Below are 6,828 nucleotides of genomic sequence, written 5' to 3' on the forward strand. Positions count from 1 at the left end.
AACAAAGCCCCTATTTTCACCCTGCACAAAAGTCAATTCCAAATGGCTCAAAGACCTCAATGTAAAGCCTGAAGCTCTGAAACTATTAGAAGAAAACCTACAAGATATAGGCATAGGAATGGATTCTCTAAACCGGACATCAATTGCTCAGGAAACAAGGGAAAGAATTAACTAATGGGACCTCATTAAACTAAAAAGCTTCTCTACATCAAAGGAGACAACCAAGGAAGCAAACAGAAAACCCACAGAATGGGAGAAAATCTTCACCAGCTGCAGTCACCACCAGCAGCGGCCACTCTTCCGTTCTCATGGGTGCTGCTCCTTTGTTCTCACAGACGTCGAGGCTGCTCCTCCGCTCACCCTGGGCTGAGGCTGCTCTTCTGCCTGCCCTGGAGTGAGGCCGCTCTTCTTCTTTCCCTGTGCTGCCTCCTGTCATCCCGCTTCTGCCCGGTCCCAGACCCCAGGGCTGGTGAGGAGACTGTGTCAGTGGAGCTGCATTCAGACACAGGAGACAGGTTCATTGACACAGGTTTGGTTTATTGCAGGAAGTCACAGGCTTAAATAGGCACAGCAAGTAGGATACCTTATTAGCATAACAGGTTTAGCATCCTATTAGCATAACAGACTTAATGTCCTATCACAGAATAGCAGGTAGGATGCCTCATTAGCATACTGGGTTTAGAATACAGAACCTGGATTCCCGGAAACCGCATGACCCTGTTTCAATATCTAAGTGTTGCAATTTTGAATTCCAAAGGTTGTGATTAGGGAGTGACGAGCTCTAGGCATCAGTCTCATGATCTGCCAATGGGAGCAAATGTCACAAGGTGTTTCTTGTGGCTCCAGCAGTTGGGCTGTTGCCTTGGGCCTGCTGTATGGCTGTCAATAAGACTTTCACCCTAGGCTCAAGCCTGTCTCCCACAACCAGTGACACATCCAACAGAGGTTTAATAATAAGAATTTATAACGAACTCAAAAAACAGAGAACCAATGACAAGAAGCAACCCAATTAAAAGATGAACTAAGGAGCTGAACAGAGAGTTCTCAAAAGAAGTAAAGATTTTGTAACTTTCATTTTCTCTCCCCCCCCATTGAGAGAGAGAGAGAGACTTCTAGATTCCTGGCACACAGAAGACTACCACTGTGTTCAGATGATGCTAATCCTATCTGTGGCACCTGTGCTGTGCCTCACTTAAGGGCATCTTTGGAAGCATGGTAAGTAGGATGCTAGATCTTTGGGTCCCAGGAGGCTCCCTCATGTGACACCTACTATTTAGCTGCCTACCATGGGTCAGCCCTTCTGCTCAGGCACACACCAGCTGGGTGAAGTGATTCTCTGATTTGATGCAGGCTTAGGGGGTCTTCTTTTCTCCCTGATGTTTCCTTGAAGCTACTCAGCAACTTTATAGACCATAGGTCTTTAACACAAACCTATTTCTAGATTGCTGGCATACAGAGGGCTACCACTGTGTTTAATAGTCCACATTTCTTTCCATCCTTGTCACAAAGCTTTTTCAGATAAGAAAACTCAGGTGCCCACCTGCCTCAGTCCTAAGGCAGAAACTAAAGCAGAAAACCCAAGAGACAAATTATCTAACCACTTGAGGGAGAAGCATACATCATTGGCTATTGACAACTTGGTTGTGATTTTTTTTTTGAATACAAGTTTAATTTCTTTTTATTCACAAAATTACAGAAATTAAGTTTAACTTAACTTCATATGCATGTTGTTTTTTTAATTTTTAAAAAAATTTGTATGGCATAATAGGCTTTGCTAAGTTTCGCTTTGGCATCTAAATAAGCAAATATAAAGTGTTATGACAGCAGCAAGAAGCTAATGCAGGTAGAGGTACACCTGGAAGTGCAATAAGCTAGTCATAAAGTATGAGCTAGAGTTTTAAAATAACGAGTAAAAGTAGGCCAGGTGCGGGGGTGCACATCTTTAGTTCCAGCACTGGGGATGTAGAAGCAAGCAGATCTCTGTGAGTTACAGGCTAGCCAGGGCTATATAGTGAGACCCTGTCTCAAAACAAAACAAAAACAACAACAAAAGTAATGAAGGTAATATAGCTGCATAATTCAGCACCATGAAGATGCTAGTTTTAGGAGTGGGGGTAGGGGGATTGGGATGGGGGAAGCAGTCAAGTTGGTAGTATTTGCCTCAAATGCACAAAGTCCTGGGTTCTCAGCTACACAACAAGTTCCAGGGCAGCCTAGACTATAGGAGATTCTGTCTAGAAAAAAGCAGTTTCTCCATATTCCAATCCCACTTTCCCAGAGTAACTTATGCTAACACAAATACTGTTCAGTGTTCCAATATACTGTTTTTCTTCATTTTGTTAATTGCAGCAGAGTATTTCAGATATGATATGTTTCAAATAATTTGTGACCTATGGTGGATTTGTTTCTAATTTTTGCTGCCATAAGCAATGAGTCATTGGACATTCTTGTATGTATACTATTCCATATTTATGCTCCTCCACCTATTTCTAGAAGTGGGTTAGAAGTTATTCACACCTCAATTTTAATAAAATTTGTAAGAAATACCTTCCAATAGTGCTATTTGAGCAGTTATAAATGAACAGTTTTCCAGAGGTCCAGAGAGTGCATTTTCCCAATGCCCTGTCAGTGGTGTATTCTGCCAATCTTCTAAATTGTTATCAATCTGATGAATTAATAATGATACCACATTTTGAAAAGTATGTTAGTATGACAAGCATCTTTTAATGATTTGGTTTCCAACTGCAATTCTCTTTACTGAACTGTTTTGTTTATATTCTTTATACAGCTTGGAATTTTGCTATTTTTTTTTTTAGGAAAGCCCTAAATCTTAGGAATCTGAAGTTTTACCATGTACAAACCTGTAAATTTATTTGAAAAAATTATAAGTAATTTGTATATTTCTGTGCAGAAAAATTCTATCTTTTAGTCTGTGCATTTCCTCTTAGAAAAGCATGTTAACTCCAGGATGGTGAATTATCTCTGGTATATTTTTTCAGAGCTTGTATAGATTTACTCTGTGTTTAGTTTTTTTAACTATTTATTTATTTATTTATTTATTTTATTTTATTTTTGTGTGTGTGTGTGTGTGTGTTTTGCCTGCATGTATGTAAGTGCCCCCATTTCATGCAATACCTGCAGAGGCCAGAAGAAGGTGTCAGATCTGCTGGAACTGGAGTTACACTCAGTTGTTAGCTGCCATTTGGGTATTGGGAACGGGAACTGAACCCAGGTCTTCTAAAGGAGCAGCCAGTGCTCCTTAAATGGCCGAGCCATTGCTCCAGCCCCTCTTTTGGGGGGCTTTTATTCTCCATTTGTTTAATAGAACAAGTGTTAGAAACTGACCAACCACAAACAGTGTAGCACATATTGACTTTTCTACTCTTTCTCCTCTTTCTTGCTTCCTCTCTCTCTCTCTCCTCTCCCCCGCCTCTCTCTCTCTCTCTCTCTCTCTCTCTCTCTCTCTCTCTCTCTCTCTCCATCATCCCTCCCTTGTTACTTATTTTTAAGTTTTGAATTGTCTGAATCTGGCTGTTTCTCTGATTTCCAACTATTCTCTATTGACTCATAATAACACATTTCATACTTTCATCTCTCTCCTTCGGTCATGAAGACACCTGAGTTTTCACTCTGATCCTGCTTTTTTATTATAAATTTAATCCTTTTAGTTGTCAATTGTTATTTGGGCCCAATTCCTTCCCCTTTTCTTCTATAAGTTAATTATGAAAGGTTCGTTGTTTCTGTTTTTTTACATTTTTAAATATATTTTATCAGAGAATGCTATGAAACCTCTAATTTAACTTTCTTTTTTTGGTTAGTGTCCAGATGATTTTTGTGAATGTTTCATGGGCATATGAGCATGTTTATTTTTGTTTGATGACTATAAGACTGTTTAAGTACCTTTATTCTTAGCATGTTTAGCTTAGTATATTTGCCCAAATTCTTTTGATGCATGATTATTGTTATAGCAGTTCAACAACATGAAGGTATTAAAAATGGTACTTTCAAGCTGGGTGTGACAGTGCATGCCTTTAATCCCAACAATCAGGAGATAGAGGCAGGTGGATCATTGTGATATCCAGGTTGGCCTGGGATGGTCTACATGGTGAGTTCCAGGCCAGCCAGGCGTGAGACCCTGTCTCAAAACAAACAACAAACAAACAACAAATAAAAAAGGTAGTTTTACCTGGCCATGTTTGCACACTGGAGAGCACACTAGACTGCTGAAAATGGTGGTTTCTTCTTATACCTATGCTGTGTCTGCATGCTATTAGTAAATTCTGTAGTGTTATTTTGACTTGGCCAGTATTTTGGATTTCTGAGCATCTTCGCATTAACATTTTCACAGCTGCATTGTTGGTATGGGAGGCTTCATTATCTTTTCAGCTTTTTTGTGCATTCAATGCTTAGTTGTGATGTTGTCTCATGATTTCAATCTGAAATGTCTCCCACAGGCTTGTATTTTGAACATCTGGTTCCTAACCTGTGGTGCTATTTTGAACTCTGTGGAGCCTTTAAAAGCTGGAGAGAAGCTGATAGAATTAGGTTACAAGGGACGAGCCTTCGAAGGTTATACCTGCCCCCGCCTTCTGCAGCACATTGTTTTCCTGGTCTTCCACAATGTGAACAGCTGCTGCTGCTGCCATGAACTGCAACATGCAGTCACCACTTACAGTGGATGAAATTTTATGAAGCTGTGAATCAAAATGAACTTTTCCACCCTTACGTTGTTTTCTGTCAGGTATTTGGTCACAGCCATTGAAAAAAAAATAGCACATAATATGTCTATGAGTTGTTTAAGGCTCATTAAGTGATATTAATATTACAACTTTCTCTTGGTTTGGTTTTCTTGTGCTTAAATTTAGAAATTTGTTTCTTGATTTAAATATGTTTCTTGTTATTTAATTTTAGATATTAGTCACTTATCTTAAAATTAATCTGCAATGCTTCCTTGGTTGTGTTGAAATTTTTTGATGAGAGGAGGTAACAGTGCTTCCCACTGTGCCAAGGAAATTGGAATGTGGTGAATGGTGGTTTCTTACATGAGTTCTTTGTTCCCCCTTTTCAAATTCCATCAACCAGACTGGACTGAAATTTTGTAAGGAAGCTATAATTTATTAAATTGCTCTGCAACTGGCCTATTTGGGGGTGGTAATATGTTAATAGCTATTTCTGTTGTGAATTGGGATTCTAAAAGAAGGAGAGCTATTTGAACAAGAATACGTGAGTATTTTTTCCTTGCTATACAGGACACAAGTGTTTTGTTTGTAAATAATTAGTAAGATTCTACTGACAGATGTATCCCTTATGAAACTTTTGTAGAAGGACACATTCATAAGCCCCAAAACTGTGCCACAAAATTGTGTTCTATTAAGAGGAACAAAAGTAGAAAGGTGCAACAAGAAATAACTTCAGGGAGAGATTAGTTGGCTGTTTTAAAGACTATTATATGGAGATTTCTTGCTTTGTGATGATAAGGTTATGTTAATAACATATTTCAATTTCGTTTCCATTTAAAATAGATAGGCTAGCCATTGTGAATAAGTTTCAAAGTATAGAAACAATTCAACTTTACTATGCAATAATATAGTAAAAGAATCTGACAGGATGAAATCTGCCTAATTAGGATCCCAGTGAGTGCATGGAGGAATAGATTTTCTACTTTATTTAATAACAGTCTTAGTTTTCAGTTAATTAATTAATTTTTTATTTTGTATGTGTATTTTGCCTGCATGTATGTAGGTTCACCTGTGAGTGCAATGCCCACAGAGGCCAGAAGAGGGCATTGTATTCCTGGAACTGGAGTTACAGACAGTTGTTAGCTGTCATGTGGATGCTCAGAACTGAACCCAGGTCCTCTGCAATGCTCTTAATTGCTGAACTGTCTCTACAGCTCCAACAGTCTTTTTATTTTTACTTTTTTAATGTATTTTACAGCAGGCATATTTCACCAGATTAAACTCTCAATATTGCTCATGCCAGTCATCAAATGATAATTTCTGATGAATAATTTCCTCTTTCATTTAATTTTTAAATAAAACATTTCTTGGAGAAAAGCTACTGTTAAGATCAACAGCATAATTCACAATACAGTTACAAAGGGTCCACATACATATCTCACTCAGGTTCCTCATGTTATAAATTAGGAAACAGAGACCCAGAAAGTTATGTCACTTGGTCAAGTCTGCAGAGTCAGTCAATGTCATGGACTGGACTGGAAGCAATGACTCTGGTTGCCTGATAATTAGTATTTTACCCTAACACTGGTGATGTGCAATGTATTCCAGAATGCAGATTAAGGCTCTTTATGAGGCAGGAGGTTATGAGAGGACTTGCTTGAACAATGGAAGCAATGGAACTAAAAGATCACATTATCTAGTATTACAGTGTACTCAGTAAAAGCTATTCCTATTCACAGACCTTCCTTCTAATGAGAAAGCTATCGTGATACAGTCCAGACATGCTCATAATTCTATTTAAGAAATAACTCTATTTCTAATATGGTAAAGACCATATGCCATATTCTAAGATTCCATTCATTTCCTACTAAACTAATATTAATTGGAATATTTAATATTTCAACATCACTTTATAAATTGTATGATTTCTTAATGACTACATGTGAAAAACATGTTACTTTCATGTCTTTTAAACTGTGTGAATGCTCTCAAGTCATATGTACTTCATGAACTGATTTCTGTTCACTTAACATTATGTTTATAGTTTATCTTTGAAGTGTTTATACCATCCTACTTGTGGCTGTTTTGAATTTCAGAGTTTGAATTTATTGATCTTTATACTTGATTTTTTTTTTTTTTTTTTTTTTTT

The sequence above is a fragment of the Nannospalax galili genome, unplaced genomic scaffold (genome assembly GCF_000622305.1).
Source record: "Nannospalax galili isolate Female #2095 unplaced genomic scaffold, S.galili_v1.0 scaffold53, whole genome shotgun sequence".
NCBI lineage: Eukaryota > Metazoa > Chordata > Mammalia > Rodentia > Spalacidae > Nannospalax > Nannospalax galili.